Raw genomic sequence first — 18,259 nt, forward strand, 5'->3', positions numbered from 1 at the left:
AAGTGGGAAACTGAGTGTGAGCTAACTCAACACATTGAATAAAAGCCCAGTGGTGCATGTCAAGACATGGCGGGCGTGACTTAGTTACCACCGCACATTGGTGACGTGGCTGAGAGGAATATCAGCAGGGTTAGGGGCAGGTGGCGGCTTCCACATAATGGACTTGTAACACCTCATTCATGGAGAGGAGGAGAGGTCTCAGGGTGCCTGGTTTGGGAACAATTGAGGAATAAAGAAATATCCTTCGGTCTGAATAGTTGGAGGACCAAGGCCCTGCCCCAGGAGGTTTCCTGTCATCGAAGGTGTTGCACCAGAGGCCAGAGGGTGCATGGGGCGGTGACACCATGAAGCTCACCACTTCCACGTTAGGAGGGGTCTCTACTTCTTAAAAACCCCAGTGTGCCCACCACGGAGGAAAATGAGTCTGGCTTAGTAAATTTTTCCTTGATTTCTTGTTTGGGATTCTTCATCACGAACATCCTGTGATCATTTCTGGGATCAAGGTCAAGTTCATTGAGCTTGCAAAGTCCTCTTGATCCATGTTTTGTAGGAGAGTAAAAATGACCATTGCCTGTTTTCAGTCTCCCCTGCACCTGGTCACTTTGAAGCCTCAGAGATGTGGCGCATTCCATGGTCCACCCACAACCCTCCCGTGGACCGCGTACAAACCTTCCCATCTCCACAGTGCTTCCTCGGCTTTCAGAACCCAAAGTAAGCCCCCGACCCCTGCACACAGATTCCCGTCAACCACAGGCTGAACACTATGCAACCTGGGGCAGACTGACCGGAAGCCCGGAGGACTCCAGGTCCAACAGTGAACTAGTGAAGGTTTCCGGAACGGTGGTCAAAGACCCCAGCATACCAACACCCCTGCAAATCGGGGGACACAGGGCCCTTTAGGGAGGAGGAGTCCCCCACAGAGACTCCTCACCCCAGGCTGGAACATGGCCTCAGACCTTCACAGCAGCCTGCTTGCATGAGTTTCATGGTCAAGAGTAGTGGGGGACTTCTGGATACCTCAGGAGAGCCCGCAAGTGATGTCCCTGTGGGGCAGGGGACTGAAGGACACATGCACCAGCGGTTCTTGAAGGGGTCAGCATCCTGGAGGGATTTTTAATCCGGGTGTCATGGTCAGCTGGAGCCAGGAAACTCAGCAGAGTTAGGAAGCTAGGGGTGAAGGAGAGACGGAGGAGGGGGGCGGCCTTGGGAACTTGGGGAGGCGCCATGAGACAGGAGTGGAGGTGTGGTGAGGGGGGCCTGGGGGGCTGAGGGGTTACATATTTGTTGGTCTTCTTCTAAGGAGGAAAATGCAAATTGCCTGGACACAGTAGGCTAGGTGCCGATGTCTTATAAAAAAGCTAGAATCTAGTAATTGCTTTCTAAATGCTAGACACTTATTGCTGGATAGATTGTGTCCCCCAAAAGATACATCCGAGTTCTAGCCCCAGAACCTGTAGGTGGGGCCTTTTTAGAAAACTTTGCAGACGTGATTGGGTTGAGGTGAGTTCTTACTGGACGGGGCCAAACGGATCAGGGTGGGCCCTCACCCAAGGTTGGGGTCCTCATATGAAGGAGGAAGAGTCCAGGCAGAAGGCCACGGGAAAGCAGAGGCCAAGGACAGAACGGTATCCTCACAAGCACCAAGGACAGGTGACAGCCACCGGAAGCGGGGAGAGAAGTCTGGAACAGGTTGTTCCTCAAAGCCACCGTGGGAGCCAACCCTGCTGCCACTTTCACTTTGGACCTCGAGGCCCCTGAGCTGTGACAGGGTGAATCCCCCTTGTTTTAGGTCACCCAGTTAGTGTGACTTGTTACGTGGCCCTTGAAAACCACCACACCTGCCAGCTCTTCGCACAGAGACTACAGATGGCCGCCAACCCCGGAGCGCTGACTTCATGGTGGCGTGACAGTGACGCACACTCTGTGCAAACAGCACTTGGAATTCTAAGTGGGGATCTTTTCCTGGCGACTGTCACGTGGCCAGGGGCTGGGCAGCGGCAGCCCCTGAAGCTCCCAGGGTGCCCTCGGTGGCCAGGGAGCAATGGAGGCTGCTGTGCGGCTCCGCTGCGTGGGCAGGCGAGGCGTGTTGAGTGCGTTTCAACCCAGGAGGGGTGTGCCGGTCACACCCCCCCAGTCAAGGAGCACCTGCATTTGGAGTATCTGGTGGAGAATGAGCAGAGAACCGAAGACACCTGGGGGGAATCGCCAGGCGGCACTGAGGACCTGGCTGGGAGAGAGCGCAAGCTGCTGTGGGCGCAGGGGCCTTGGTGATGGGCAATTCAGTCCCACTGTCCCGGGGTGGGCAGCCAGCGTGGAGCAGGCAGATGGTGGAAAGCCTGGAGCTGGGCAGAGGAAAGGGGCTGGATTCGCACACAGCCGTGGTCAGTGCTGGATGGCAGGTCTAGGCCAAGCAGGTGTGTGGCCTGAGGCTGTCTGGGCGGGAGGAGCTGTGAGATGAACCCACCTGAGTTGGACTGGGTAGCCCAGTGGGTGGAGCACAGTGGGGTGTTCTCCTTGGTCTGCTCTCAGTCAAGGATCTCTTTTCTGTCCCCTTGGCCCCTAGAACACCTCAGCCCCAACTAGCAAAACATCCCTTCACTTTTAAATTCCAGAATTTTCAGGACTGAATCTGCTGGCCAGAGCAATTTTCCTGTAGCAGAGCATTTTAAATTCCCAATTAACAGCCAAAAGGTGTCTGTATTGCGTGGACGTTGTCTTTGTCGGAATATCTGCCTCCGACCTCACAGCTTCAGGGCAGGAAGAGCCCCCCGCTCCCCATCCCCAGGACCCCTATCTCCATTGTCCAAAATGGATGTGCAAGAGGATAGAGATCACATTGCTGAGCGCACTTGTGCTCCACACTGAAATCATCGTTGGTGTAAACGGTTGTCTTCTTCTGTTTGTATCAAGGTATATAATTGGCGAGCACGTGAATCAGGAGAGGCCGCGAGCTGTGATTTCTTGACTCTAATGAGGAGTTGTCATGGAAAGGGGCGGGTGAGTGGGTGTTGGAGCCCCCGAGAGCACGGAGCTCATTACATTTTTAGCAAGCAAAACCCACCGTTTGCTTCAATTAGAGCCTGCAAAGCGGGCTCGGTGTTCTGAGCATCCCTCGCCCAGATCTGATGCTGGCTGAAGCCGGGTGGAAACAGGGGGTAAGCGCCCCCAGGGGTGTGGGAAGGCAGTCCCCAGCAGCCCCCCCAGGGACTCCCCAACATCATCTTCCAGGAAGGAAGACGGTTTTCTCTTTTTATTAGCTTGGCAGGCGTCTCCTCCAGGCAGGTTTTAGTGAATTGCAGGTGGGCAGAGGTCACACTCAGGGCTCAGGTAAATCAGGAACTGAGCCTGCCGTGCCCACAGCAGGACTCTGGGCACCTCCTGTTCCTGAGATCCTCAGTGGCCAGGACAAGGTTGTCCCCTCGGGGAGGTTTCCGGTCCATCTGTCAAGTATCCCGTGAGTTCCAGGTGCTCTGCCCAGCGTGGCCCCCTGGGGCTGAGTGAGTGGAGGAGCAAAGGTCTGCAGCCGCCTGAGAGAGGCCCTGCCACTGGTGGTGACCAGGCAGACCCTGTGCTGGACGCTCAAGCCCTTCTCGGGGGCAAATCTGCTGAGTGCCGTCCTGGGCCGTCAGACCTCCCCGAGAGCAGGCTTAATCAGGGGAAACGGGGAGACAGGAGAGCATTGGCTGCCTGGAGGAGGGTGCGTTAGGGTGTGGATGTGACGCGTCCCCAAATGCTTACATGTGAGGCAAGGCAAGAAGGTTCAGAGGAGAATTGATGGAGTTATGAGAGTCTTAACCCAATAGTGAGTTAATCCCCTGATAGAGATTAACTGAGTGGTAACTGAAGTGATGGGGTGGGGCGGGGTAGGTAGTGGAGCTCGGGGGAATTGGGGTGTATATATTTGTATCTGGAGATTGGATTCTCTCTCTTTCTCTCTGTCTGTCTCTCTCTCCCCCCTCCTCTCTCCTCCTCTCTCCCTCTCCTTCCCCCTCCCTCTCTCTCCCCCTCCCCCACTCCCTCCCCCTCTCCCTCCCCCACTCCCTCCCCCTCCCCCACTCCCTCCCCCACTCCCTCCCCCTCCTCTCCCCCACTCCCTCCCCCTCTCCCTCTCCCTCTCCCTCCTCCTCCCTCTCCCTCTCCCTCCTCCTCCCTCTCCCTCCCCCTCCCCCACTCCCTCTCCCTCTCCTTCCCCCTCCCCCACTCCCTCCCCCTCCCCCTCCCCCTCCCCCTCCCCCTCCCCCTCTCCCTCTCTGCTTTCTGAGCTACAAGATGAGCTGCTTTCCTCCCCCACACTCTCCCACCTTGAGGTTCAGCCTCACCTTGAGTCCAGGGAATGGAGCTGGCCTTCTCGCCCTCTGAGACCTGAGCCCTCATGTAAACTTTTCCTCTTCACAGCTTTTCTGGTTGGTTCATTTACTCACAAGAACCAAGAGGCTGACTAAGACGGGGTGGAACCCGGCGGGGGCAGGTGAGGAATTGGAAGGGAGGGGAGACCAAGGAAGACCAGCCTCGCCTGCCTCCCAGGGCCCCGCTGAAGCCCGGAGTGGAGGATCTGACAGGCAGGAGCAAACCCGGGCTGCGACCTGGCTCCCTCTTCCGGTCCCCGTCTGTACCCCACGGTGCCCTAGGCCACAAGCTGCCTGACAGGCGATTCTCCTGACGCAGGTCTTGAAGGGCTTGTGGGGGCCCTGCCAGGCCTGAGGAGCAGGCCTGTGGAGGTGACGGAGCCCTGGACAGGGGCCTGGGAGCAGAATAAGCTGGCCAGAGAGAGTGGGCAGGGACTCATCCCAGGGGACTGGAGGGCCCTGTGCCCAGCACAGCTAGCCCACTGGGTCCCCGCCACCTGCGATGATTGCTGGCAGCTGACCCCAACTCCTGCTCTCGGGACCTCATCCAAGTCCCCTGCTGAGTGCGCATGGAGGGAGAAGGGCCCTGAGGGGCTGGAGCCACAGAATCGGTGCACAACCTGGAGGGGACACATGTCCCTAAGTCAGTGGCCAGAGCTGGGCCTCCTACCTGACCCAAACCTGGGGTCTGGGGTGAGCAGCCCTGAACTCACCAGAGAGGCGGGGACAGGAGTCAGCGTGCAGCCTCGCTGACCAGGGCAGGTGGACCCTGAGGGTCCAGCATGCAGCCCGGCTCTGCCCTGCCCCGTGTGCCTGTGCAGGGTGCTCTAGACCGACTGAGGCAGGCATGTTGTCCCTGTCCTGTGCCTGAGCCCCCTGCGGAGCACACCCAGGATAGGGTGAGGGGTGGGACAGCAGGGCCTAGCCCCCAGGTGACTCCCAACCACAGGATGCCCGCTGAAGGCAGGGCCAAGGCAGGGCCGGCCTGGTCTCTGGGAGCCTGAGGTGGGCCTGTGTTCTCTTTCTCCCCCTCTACTTAAGTGTCTGGCCAGCCCCCTTCTCAGTGCCGGGTGTGTAAGTGCTCCCTGGGGACCTGGGTTCCACTGGGGAAGACTGGCCACCAGGGATGGGGGCTGCGAGAGGACACGTTTCCAGGAGAGCATTGTGTGGGTGCTTGTGGAGTGCTGAGAGCGTGTGGGCGTGTGTTTGTGGTGTGCGTATGAGTGTGTGAGAGTGATTGTGTGAGCACGGGGTGAGAAGTGTCTGAGTGTGTGTGGTTGTGTGTTGTGAGTCAGTGTGTGTTTGTGGTGTGCGTGTGTGGCCTCAGGTTGAAGGGTGAAAGCCCAGGTCCTTTCTCTTAGTGGAGAGACCCTGGGGGGCATTGGGGTGCCCAGTTGTGGCTTCCTGGCTGAGAAGCCCCTAAATTCACCACAGAGTCCTCCAAGAGTGGAAGGGCAAGGACGGGGACATGGGGGCTGATGAACTGGTCCTACGGCAGGGTCTTATCCAGGTGTGATCTGACGGGCACCTGCATCTGCAATCCTGGTGTGGCTTGGGGACATCAAGAGGACTCTGCCTTTGGTCGAAGGCCTTCCACTGAGAGCGGTTACAAATTCCACCCAAGCTGGCCCAAGTGCCACTCGGGGAAACACACCACGTGGCCAGAGGGCTCAGGTGGCTCTGCTGTGAAATCCGTGCACACCAGCTTTACCAGCTCCCTTGCTCTTGGTGGTGAGTGCCAGGTGCCTGGCATGGAGAGCTCCCAGGGAAGGCCACTTAGACTTTCTGTTTTTTCCTTTCATGGAAAGGGAAGTACCGCTCTGGGCCCAGGTTGGTCTCGACTCCTCACTGCATGTTGTGATTGGGAGCCTCCAGCAGTCACTTTGAGCTGACTTTGTCGTATGTGCAGTGCCCATGGAAGGGGCCGATGAAGAGGGTCTCCAGCTCTGTGGTGTGGAACCCCAGCAGGCACCCCCTCCTCACTGGCTGGGGGCTCACCTGCCAGCTCCTACTGGGAGGAAGGTGATAATGAGCAGTTACGTAACTCCTTGGGTGAGTGGGTTTCTCACACTAGACTGGTGCATTTTCTTTTTGGGGTGTAAGTTACAAGTCGGGGAGAAAAACATTCATTCTTTATTTGTCTTCTGTATCAAACCTGTGACCACCAGCTGAAATCACGGGAACTGTCATAAGAAGCTGGTTTTAAAACAGTGCGATAGATGTCAGATTGAGAAAGAGGCAAGCTTCTAAGAACGGCTCCGAATACCTTCAAACACCTCAGCACTGTGTCTGTGCAGGTTTAATAGAAAGGGTGGAGATGAGTCATCGGAGGAGGGGTGGATGGTGAAGCCCAGAGAGGGTGGAAAAAGCAAGGCCTCACGTTCATCGTATCGGTGCCCAGATGTGTCTCCTTAGGCGGATCCGTGTGGGCACCCGGAGTTACGGGCTTGGTGGGATTGGGCACTCTCGCCCAGATGCAACCCCTCTCCACGGAGGTCAGCTCTTCTTGCTGGTTCCAAGGTCCTCGGAGGCTGAGGGACAGACCCCTGCCAGCCCACCAATTGCTTTGGAGTGGAGACGGAGGCTGCAGGTCACCTCCGATTCCAGCCATGTTGTAAAGGGACATTAGGCAGAAATTAAATGCACCCTTCATCAAGGGGCTTTGGAAATGTCTTACCCTGGGAGGCCTTTAAGGTCCCCTCAGGGTAATCAGCTCACGCAGCCTCAGCCAGAAACAGAGGCAGAGGGTGAACTGCAGCCGAGATGGGGCTTCTCAGAAGGGACGTGGCATTTGGTTGGAAGGCAGTTCTGACCCAGCAGGTCGGGGAGCTGTGGTCTGCATTCCTAACAAGCTACCGGCGGTGCTGCTGCTCTGCCTAGGGAATGCCTAAGAGGAGCAAGTTTCTAGAGTTTTCTGAATGCACATGGGACCTTCCCACTGTGTGCGCACGGGAGCTGTGGCGCCTTTACTCTTGTCTTGGCCTCTCTGTGTCCTTGATGTGCTCTTGAGTTGTCTACTTAGGCTAGAGGCAGTGGGGTCATTCTTACAGTTATTTTGAATTGCAATAAAAGTTATGATTATCATCCTTGTCCCAATTTACTCTGCAAAGTCTGCCCTTCTCCTGAGTGTCACATGCGTTTCCTTACGTGCCTGTTTGGTGCTGGGCTGTCCCTGTCCAGCAAAGACAAAGGGGGCCGTGACAGCAGAACCAGCTGGGGGTGGGGTGGTATGGGCTCTATTTTCTTATTTTTATATTCTTGAAGCCCTGGCACTTAGGGCCTTGATCTCAGGTTCACTTCCCCTCCCAGGGCTACCTGGCTCCTAGAGATGATGGACTCTGTGCCATTCTGCCTTTGTACAAACCAACCAATCAACTTCTTCATCAAACCCTAGCGCCAAGCCAGTCCTGCTGTGGATCACCCCAGGTACCCAACAGCTGGAGACCATCCTTACCACCTAGAACAAGCTGGAATTGTTCAAATATCCAGTCCCCACATTTACACAGGTACCTACCCTACCTTGTCCCTTCATGGCAAGGTACATACCATCCCCTCTGTCCCCTGACCAGCCCTGGCACTCCTCCAGGTGGCCCTGCATGGCGTGTTCCCATTCCTTGGATCTGTGAGTCTAGATTTTCTTTTGAGGACCAGCACTTTCTGTGCGTGGGTTTCTTATGATATGTGATGAAAGCAAATCCTGGGTTTAGAACAGGATTCTGGAACAGGGAGAGAGGTGCTGATCATGTTTGGTGAAACTGGTTCTAGATTACACCTAACAACTGTATTTTCTGCTGGGTGCACTAGCACATGCCTGTATCCTCAGAGGCTCAAGAGCTTGAGGCAGGAGAATTCCAAGTTCGAAGCCAGCCTCAGCAACTTAGTGAGGCCCTAAACAGCTTAGCCAGACCCTGTCTCTAAATAAAAAGTAAAATGTGCTGGGGCTGGGGCTCTGGGGTGCCCTCCTGCTCCCAGGAGACAGCTCTGGCTTCCCAGCGGGTAAGGGGTTCCGCCCAGTCGCCGCCTCATCCCTGCACTGTGAGCTCTTCAAGGAAAAGAACTTGTCATTCTACCCCATCAGAGTGACCCTGCTGGGTTTGGAGGGTAAAGGTCTGACTTCTCCCCAGTGTGCACGAGGGAGGTGACTGGACAGAGGTTTCTTTTAATCACTTGGAAATTGCACAAGATTTTATCTGTGGAAAATCATGAGCCTTTTCATGAACTGTGTAAACTGTTTTGGGGAAGAATGAGCTTTCCACCCAAGCAGCCCTGGTCGGCTCCCCTCACCCCTCCTGCTCCTGAGCTCCAGAACTGCTTGGGAAACTGTGGTGTCAATGTCATTAGACCCACCATCAGTGTCACTGGTGAGCTCCCCTGACTGCGTCTGCCCTGCGTCCCTCCTGCTTCCTGCAGGTGAGGAAAGCTGTCTTCCCGTGGGAAACCCATCCCCTGTGGTTTGGGTGAGCTGACCATTGGCCCACCCAGCCGCAGGGGTGGGACAAGAGCCAGGCCTGACCAGAGCACCCCTTGGCTCTGGTTGCAGTGACTGGTTTGCACAGACACCCCCTGCCCAGGGCTGACGGGTGACGTTCTTCCCTGAGACCTTTCTGCCAGATCTGCGGAGAAATGCTCTGTGTGGAAGATCACTGGGCTGATGGGGGGTGAGTCAGGGCTTCCAGCGCCACCAGCCTCCCTCATGAAGACGGGGCAGAGCCGTGGAGACAGGAACAGGATTGGCTCGGGGACGAGGACCAGACTTTCCACCCCCGTGGAACAGTCCGTTGTCTCCTGGTGTTTCAGTTGGCTGGACCGGTTTCTGTGACCCGCAATTGAGAAAGGCCTCCCCTGAAGCATCACACAGACCCACGGAACCGCTGTAGCAGAGCGGTGCAATGTCATGGGTTGCACGGCCTCAGCTTGACTGAAGAGGAAGGGGTGCCCGGCAAGGCACTCCACAGCCTGCAGAGCCGGGACAGCCGTCCAGCAGCCAGAAGCAAGGGGGCTGGGGAATCTCGGAGAACACGCAGACTTCCTTTCTGGATGGGGATTCCCAACCTTCCTGACCACGGCTCCAGTTGATGTTCCGTTCCCCAACTGCCCCTAAAATAGACTTTGCAGCATCTCAAAAAATCCAACATTCATGTGGCTGATCTTCTTATTAAAGTCATTTTAGTCTAGAACAGCCCCCGTCATTTGCTCTTTGTGCCTCTGGCCCAGATCAGTAGTGGGGTGACCCGTCCCACGGTCTGCATGGGCGCAACTGTTTCCGTGGCCAGGGTCAGGCTGCCCGTGTCAGCAGCATTCCCAGGTGCTGCGGTGGCCCTCACTGGGCACCGCCCAGGGGCACCTAACCAGGTGGCTGAGCGTCTCCTGCCCACATAGTCCCTGGGGCCCCTCTCCTGAGCCTCCCTCTCTGTGATCCAGGGCACCTGGCCTGCCGCTGTTTTCATTGGGACATAAAGGTAAACAGGTGGGAAAGGTCACCGGGCTGATGGGAGGTGAGTCTGGGGCTTAAAGCCCAGGGTTTTAAGCTTTAAGCTGCAGTGGGCGCTCAAGGCCTAGGGGTGGAGCTGACATTTGAGTGACAGCCTGCCGGGCTCAGGACTGCAGTGGGACCCTGGGCTCTCAGTGCCCGCGGAGTGCAGAAGGAGTGGGTGGAAGCTGACACAGGCAGCAGATGGAACCCACCCTGGGTCAGCGGGGGTAAGAGCGGGTGGTCCTGGTTCTAGGCAGGGGGGCAGTGAGAGCAGTGGGCTCTGGGGTGGACATGGGGGAGGTGGAAAGGTCAGGAGCTGACAGCTCCTTCACAGTGTGAGTGACAGCAGTGACGTGTGCGCAGCCTCGACAGCTGCAGATGTTCTGAATCCCCCAGGTATTCACCCGCTGTCCCAGTTATGGAGGTCACCTGTCCCTGGGAATGGGTTCACCTCCAGCACCATCACTGTTCTGCTCCTGGCTGAGGGATGGAAGGGAGGTGGACCACTTCCGCCCACATCTCTGCTCTCCTGGCTTGACCCTCTCACTAATAGTCACCGAACAGACTGTTTTTTAAAGAGGAAAGACAATAAAGCAGTTGGTTTCCACCAGGTCTCTTGCGGAAGGCTGGAAGTGCGCACGTTACTCTGTTGGGAGAGGTGAGAGGGCAGTGGTCACTCACTTCGGAGCCAGGAAGCCTGGATCAATCGAGAGCAGAAACTCTTGGCCACACTAAGCATCCCGACAGTGTGGAGCGACCAACCCAGGACGACACTGGTAGGTGGGACACTCCTACCTTGTCCTTGAGTCCTTGACCCTAACCTTGGCACCGGGCAGCTCCACAAGGAAGCTGCCTCCTCCTCCCCAGGGTGCCACGAGTGGGCGGCGCTCACTGCTTCCTCCTGGAGTTCCTGCTCCCCTGGAGCCAGCAGCCCTTCACTGGGAACCCAGGGAGGGGGCCCACGGACCCACTGTGCACCCAGACCAGAGGGTCAGGTGGGGAGAGGGTGGGAAACAGCAGTCTTCCACTGATTCCAGTTCCCATTGTCCACCAGCTGTCCTAGGACCAGGAGGGCACTGCTGCCTCTGTCTTCCTGTTTATCTTTGAGCTTCAGAGCTCAAGTTGGAGGAGGCCAAGGCGGACCACCCCTTGAAATGTGATAGTAGTGTCTGTAATTAATACCTCTGTTAGTCATGGTAGGGGGCTAGAGAGAGAGAGAAAGAGAGAGAGAGAGAGAGAGAATAGCCTTTACCAGTGTCTGTCCTCCCAGATGATTCTCCTCCTTCTTAGACTGTTTAAGTCAAAGCAGAATTTGGAAGTGAAATATTCAGAAAACCAGATTGACGTTCCTGGTCTTTGCGTTGAAATCATCCCCTTTCCTTTCAGACCAGTGGGCTTCAGGAAAACACTTTGGTTCTTTTGTATGTCCTTCTTTAATGCGTTCTTACCAACGTGCACCGCAGCTCCGAGCCCGAGTCTAATTTGAATCAGATGCAGCACTCCACTGAATCTCGGAATTTATTGAAATGTTGTTTAAACTGTGAAAGTTCAGCCTCCACCTCCCCCAACAAATTATTTCTCTCCCTTTCCAACCAAGCTTCCCTTTCTGCATGTGGAACATCAGGAGAGCCCTCCTGTGGATAATTCAACAACTGTAATCTGCTGTTCTTGTAAACCAGCGTTCCAGGGTAGGCCATTATGTCAGCTCTGTGTGCTCGCTGGTGGGTTTTGATCTTGTGAGCTGAGGACTTTAATTGAATGTTTATTGCCATGTGAAAAATGAATGTGATTATAGACTCCATCTTGGCATTGCCAGAAGGAAAAGGAAGCCATTCCAAGCCATTTCACTTCAGGAAGGGGTGACGCGGCACACAGGAGGCAGCTGTGTCCCTAAGAGTCACCACGAGAGGCTGGCATCACTAGATGGCTCGTTTTAGAGATCTGTGCTCCAATTCCATGTGTTTTCCTAAAGCCAAAATCTAAGTTAATCAAACTCTCCTGAACAAGATAAGGAGGCCATGTTTTTTTTTAAAAAAAAAATAAGCATTTTCATTGTGAACTTCAATATTCATACATAAATCTGAATACTGTTGAATTCGTCACCCACATCAAAATCAATTACTTTTAACTTCCCTTCAAATTCTTGTCTCATGTTTATGATGCTCCTACTGTCTGGTATCTGCTAGTTCTATCATTTTGACTAAATAACCAAAAATGTGCTCTTTGGGTGTTCAGAAATATTTTTATACCTCCACGGCGTGGGAGGGGGCTTTTGCTGAGCATTGAACGTGGGTGCTGGTCATCTCCCTCACCATCGCACTCCATCATTATAGGCCTCCTTTTGGTGGATGAAGAGTCTGCTCTCTGTCTGATGGTCACTCCCTAGTATTAGCTGTCTTTTCTTTCCATGATTTTGAAAAATGTGTCTATCACCACTGAGCTATGGCGCCACTGAGATTCAGCTCAATATGGAATCGTTGGCCTGTTTATCTGACTTGGCCCTCAGTGTGCTCCTTCAAGTACATATTCTCCTTCCCTCAGGAAATCATTTGCAATGATCTTTTTGTTAACTCTGCCTCTTACCTGTTCTGTTGGACCTACATGGGACTTCTCAAGATCTTCTCCATATCGCTTTACTTCTCTTTTGTGTTTATCTATCTTTCTGTTCTGCATTCAGATTGATTTCCTCAATTGTCTTATAAATTTCAAATTCCCTCACTAAACTTTTCTAGGTTACTGTTTATTTCATTCAATCAGGCTAATATTTCAATAACTATAATTTTCCCAACTTTTGAGATTATTCCTTTATCCAGATTGATCCTGATTTGTAGCAACCTTTTTGTTTCATAACTCCCTGTTCTTGTTTACAGTTGCTGTTACTTCCTTTACCTTCCTGAGGATTTTAAATAGACATTTAAAGTCCTTTCAGTGTCGCCTATTTTCCTATTTGTTTTCTAGACTTGTGTTTCCTATTTGTTAACTTTGTCACTTTCTCCTGAGGGATCTGACTCCTGGAGGTGCTTTATGAAGCTTGTGTGTCTGTTTTCCTTTGTGTGTCATGAACTCTCAGCCAGGTCCCCCAGAGACCACGCCTCAGAGTTCTTGTGTCCAGAGCCCATGACAGCTCCCAGCTTGAAACTGCGATGTAGGACAAATGTCCAGCCTCAATCCATGCCTTTCTTATGGACCAACTGCAGTTCTGTGGCTGCCACCCCAGGCCGGCAGAGCACTTGAGCTTTCTTTCATGCATGAGAGAACATAATCCTGGTGTTCAGTCTCAAGGAGCATGCCTATCTCTGCTCTCCAAACTCTCTGGGTGATTAGGACCCAGTCCCCAGGTTGAAGTAATGGCCCCTGTGTACACAGGTGGCCCTCTATATCAGCAGGTTCTGCACCTGAAGATTTAACCAGGTGCACATGGAAAACCTTCAGGTGAAAAGCTGCATCTGTGCTGGACATCTGCAGACTTTTTTCTTGTCATTATTCCCTAAACGAGACGGTTAACAAAAATCTACCCAACTGTTTATCCAGTATTTACATCCTGTTAAGAGTTATAAATAATCTACCAATGATCTCACCGGTATGAGAGGGTACCTGCAGGTGATATGCAAAAACTGCACCATTTGCACTAGGGACTTGAGCCTCCTTGGACTTTGTTCTCTCTGGGTCTCCTGGAATCCATTTCCCTGGATACCAAGGAGGAGCACATGGATCAAGGGCTCCACCCTGGCCTGGATGTCTGGGCTTCCATTCACTTATGGCTTACAGGTCATCTAATCTTGTCTCCCCCCATGTCGACTGGACTCCGTGGTCTCCTGAAGTCCCGTGTCTCTCACCAGTGGCTCTTGAGGTCCCCCAAGGGCTGCTCTTGCTCTAACTTCCTGTGACTGTGGTGGCTTTGCAGGACCTTCCCTGGGAGTCTCATCCTGACCAAGGCACCACTGTGACTCAACAGCCCGAGCTGCTCTGGCTCCAGCTGCACAACATTGTCTGAGGCTGCCCCTGGGGGCCTCCTGACTCACTCTCTGGACCCAGACTCGCCCCCTCCTCCCCACAAGCCCCTCCCTGAGCTCTGCGTCTCAGTTTCAGTGGATGCTCAAAACTTACCCTGCGCCCCCTCATGTGACCACGCGCCACCTGCGTGGCTCTCTCCTGGGACTCAGGCACTCCCGTCTCTCCCTCTTCACCACCGCGGCCTTGGTCCAGGCCCGAGGCTTCCTGGGTTTAGGTGACCTGCCTGTGGCCAAGGGCCAGACTACACCAATGGCCATCACTCCTGGGTGCCATGCCCTGTCCTCCTCCCCCAGACCACTCCACTCTGATCTCCATAAAACAGGTTCAAATTTCTCAAAACGTTCCCTTAGCCTACAAGACAGGGAGTCCTATGGCCCACGGAGCTCCGTGACCTCCCATCTCCCGGGTCCCGCGCTGCCCGGATGCTCAGTAGCGCTCAGGCTCCGCCCAGCCTCCCTGCCTTTGCACACGTCCCTCTGGGAATAGCCTTTCTTCAAGGCTCTCCCACTGAAGCCTCCCCTGACTCTGCCTCAAAGTGTCCATGTCCTTCCAGGTGCCCATGTCACATGCCTGCAGCAGGAGTCTGCCTTCCCTCCAGACCGCAGGCTCCCAAGGCAGGGCTCTGACTCTTCTGCCACCAGAGTGAGGCTCAACCCGCAGGTCTCATGTCCTCTCCTGGGTCCCTGAACCCTGAACCTGTCATGTGGTTGGTAGCAGAAGCAGCCACAGGATGTGCGTGCTGTGCCCTGGCATCCTGGCCGTCTGCTGAGCATCAGGCTGCAGGGGCTCTTGGGCTTCTTTTGTGGACCCTGGTGCCAGGCGCGGTGGCTAATGCAGTGTCCACGCAACCCAGAGAAACGCCCGCCTCGCCCCACGATGGCCCGCGGAACTCAAATCTGCCAGGGAGAGGCAACAAGGGATGGGACGGGGTTGAACCGATTCTCCACCCCCTCCTCTAAACCCCTGTGAGCAGCGCTGAAGAAAGGAACCGAAGACCCCCGAGGTGGAAGGCCTCCCGAGCTCCTGGACAGGCAGGGTCAGCACTGTCCCCATGGCATCCTACAAAGTGCTGCACAGACTCAGTGCAGTTCCTATGAGAATCCCAATGACAGTCTTCATAGAAATAGAAAAGACAGTGATGAAATTCAGCTGGAACAATGAAAGGCCCAGCACAGCGAAAGCAGTCCTTAGCGAGAAGAGGGAAGCAGGAGGCATCAGCACACCGGACCTTAACCTGTGCCACAGAGCCCTATGGGGCATGGGGGTGGCACCAAGGCAGACATGGAGACCAATGGTGCAGAACGGAGGACACAGAGACAGTTCCCTCGCACTAGACAAGGGCGCCATGAACATACACTGGAGAAAAGACAGCCTCTTCCCCAGAGGCTGCGGGGGAACACCGGAAAAGCACTTGTAGCAGAGTGGAATTGAACCCCTGTCTCTCCCTGCCCAGAGCTGCACTCCAAGTGGACGGGGACCCAGGCTTCAGACCAGAGACCGAGCCTACGAGAAGAAAGCGCAGGCCAAGTCTCCACCTTCAGCTCAGGAACTGACCTGCTCAGCCCAGGAGGTGAGTCAGGAATCGGTATGGGATGGAACCAAACGAAAAAGCTGCTTCACAGCAGAGGAATGTGAGGAGAGAGGCTGCAGAAGGAGAAAAGCTCTGCACCTGCACCTCAGATAGAGCATTAATCTCCAGGATATTAGGACTCAAACAACTGAGCCCCTAAAAACCAAATGACCCAATTGATAAATGGGCAAAGAACAGACACTTCACAGGAAAAGAAATAGCATCAGTAAGCAAGTATGTGAAAAAAAATGTTCAACATCTCTAGCAATTAGAGAAATGAAAATTAAGACTACACTGAGATTTCATGTCACCCCATCAGAATGGCAATGATCAAGAGCACAAGCAATAATAAATGTTGGCGAGGATGTAGGGGAAAAGGCTGGTGGGACTGGAACTTAGTGCAACCACTCTGGAAAGAGTGTGGATTCCTCAGAAAACTTGGAATGAAACCACCATTTGACCCAGTATCCCACTCTTCAGCACATACCCAAAGGACTTAAAATCACCAACTACAGGGATGTAGCCACATAAATATTCATAGCAGCTCAAACCTCGGTGCCCTCCAACAGATGAATGGATAAAGAAAATGTAGTATATATACATAATGATATTATTCAGCCATAAAGAAAAATGAATTTATGGCATGTGCCAGTAAATGGATGAAACATGCTAAGTGAAGTTAGCTAATACCCCCCCCAAAACAAAGGCTGCATGATCTCTCCGGTATGCAGAAGCTAACACAAAATAAGGTGGGGGAGTAAAGAATAAAAGTTCATTGAATTTGGCAAAGTGGAATGAAAGGAAGGAAGGGGAATGGAAATGGGAAAGACAGTAGAGTGAACTGGACAGAACTTTCCTGTGTTCATATGTGAATACACGACCCGTGTAACCCCCATCATGAACAACCACAAAAACGGGAAGTTATAGTCCATGTACGTATGATATGTCAAAATACATTCTACTGTCACGCACAACTAAAACAACAAGTAAAAAAATAAAAATAAAAAGCCTGTGAGGCAAAAGTCCTCCAAGATTCTGCAGGGAAGTGAGATTAGAGAGGCCAAAGTCACAGCCAGACACGCTGCATCACCCTAGGATTACTGTCATCAGAAACAGTGACCAGATGGGCACAGGGACACACACATGTGATCCCAGCAACTCAGGAGGCTGAGACAGGAGGATTGCAAGTTTGAGGCCAACCTGGGCAACTTAGTGAGACACTTTCTCAAAAAGAGCTGGAGGTGTAGCTCAGGGGTAGAACTCCCTGGTTCCATCCCTAGTGCCCTCCCCACCCCACACACACATGCAAACAGAAATACCGATCATATCAAGTATGGTCAGGGCTGCCTCAGCAGACTCAGCACTGCTGGGGGGGGGGGCATAGAAATGGAGCAAGCACTTTGGAAACCATCTGGCAATTTCTTAAAGCGCTGAAGATACACCTTCCACGTTCCCAGGCCTGCACACAGGTCCTCACAGCAGCTCGATTTGCAAAATCCCCAAACTGCAAGCCACCCAAACGGCCACCAGGGAAAACAGGAAGGGTACACAGACATGGTCAGCCGCTCATCAGAACGCTGCTCAGCCACAAAAGGAATAAACTACTGATAACGTGAAATCACACGACCCTCAAAATATTTGTGTGGAACTAAAAAGAAGAGCCACAAAAACGAACATGCCTCTGTGATTCCACTTGTATAAGATCCTGGGGACGCAGGTTCATTCATAGTGACAGAAGCAGGTGACTGTGCATAGCAGCAGAACTGCTGGCCTCCTCAGGAGGAAGGGGAAGAGAGGGAAGAGGGACCGAGGTCCACACCGCCCTGCGAGGCCACGTCCCAGCCACCGGAAGTCCTCCCCCCAGGCCCCACCTCTTACAGTGCCACCATGTTCGGTACCAAGTGCCCTTCACATGGGCCTTTGGGGACATTCCAGGTCCAAGCCAAGGCTACACCGTGGAGATCACACAACAGAACATTATGCAGTCATGTAAAATGTCCAGAGTAGGTTAGTGCAGTTTTGTTTTCCAGAAAGGGAGGGGTCCTAAGAGGACACTGGTGTGAAAGAAGGACGGCACCCCAGGAGATGGCAAAATCTCAGTGACCCAGGGGCCCCCCCGGAAGCCTTCCCAGGAGGGCTGCACTGCTGCAGAGAGGGGCGCATCGTCAGAGCCCTCTCCTGCTCTCAGTCAGCCCCCTGTGGTCCCCAGCAAGACGAGGCGGGTCCAGACATCCAGAGAGGGCGGGTTGGAGCCTGCTCCTCGGAGCTTGTCTCCCACCACCCCCAGACCACAGCCACGCTGCAGGCCGGGGTCACCCTGGCCGCCATCTGGGCCCTCTGTGCTTCCACGTCAGCTCCTCACCGCAGACCCGCCCGGGGACACCGGCTCATCTGACTCGGGTTGATGGATGTGGGTGCGGCTGTCACTTCCAAGGCTGCTTGAGGCCAACCCGGCACCCGCTGACCGAAGAGTTCTGTGACAGTGTCACTTAGGTGTTCTTCTCAGCCCACAGAGTCGCGGCAGCTCTATTAATAACCGAGGTGGCGCAGGCGCCCGGCAGCTCTGCCTCCTCCCGGCCGCCCTGGGATTAGGCCGACCCGACGGGGCCGGGCTCCAGGCGAGGATCCCGGCAGGCCCAGTGGAAGCAGGTCCTGGGGCTCGGCCTGGCGTCGGCCAAGCTGGCAGCCAGGTGGTCCGGCCACCTTCCCTCCCACCGATCCACGACTGCCGCCCACTGGGGCCACCAGCTGCAGCCTTCGGAGGTGGCCAGGAGGAGTGTGAGCCGAGCCACGCCTCTGTGCGAAGCCAAGGCCCAGGAAACGTCGCAGTAGGGACCAGAAATGGTGGCGAGGGGT

At 54.4% G+C, this 18,259-nt stretch overlaps 1 long non-coding RNA gene across 1 annotated transcript; it reads left to right on the plus strand.

The window, feature by feature from the left end:
• Positions 1 to 9,964: 9,964 nt before the first annotated feature.
• LOC143407423 (uncharacterized) lies at positions 9,965 to 12,027 on the plus strand. The gene is made up of 3 exons (XR_013092348.2): positions 9,965 to 10,046; positions 10,431 to 10,595; positions 11,206 to 12,027. It is a non-coding gene; the product is annotated as an uncharacterized LOC143407423 (long non-coding RNA).
• Positions 12,028 to 18,259: the final 6,232 nt, after the last annotated feature.

Source organism: Callospermophilus lateralis, chromosome 9 (assembly GCF_048772815.1).
Source record: "Callospermophilus lateralis isolate mCalLat2 chromosome 9, mCalLat2.hap1, whole genome shotgun sequence".
NCBI classification, from domain to species: Eukaryota; Metazoa; Chordata; class Mammalia; order Rodentia; family Sciuridae; genus Callospermophilus; species Callospermophilus lateralis.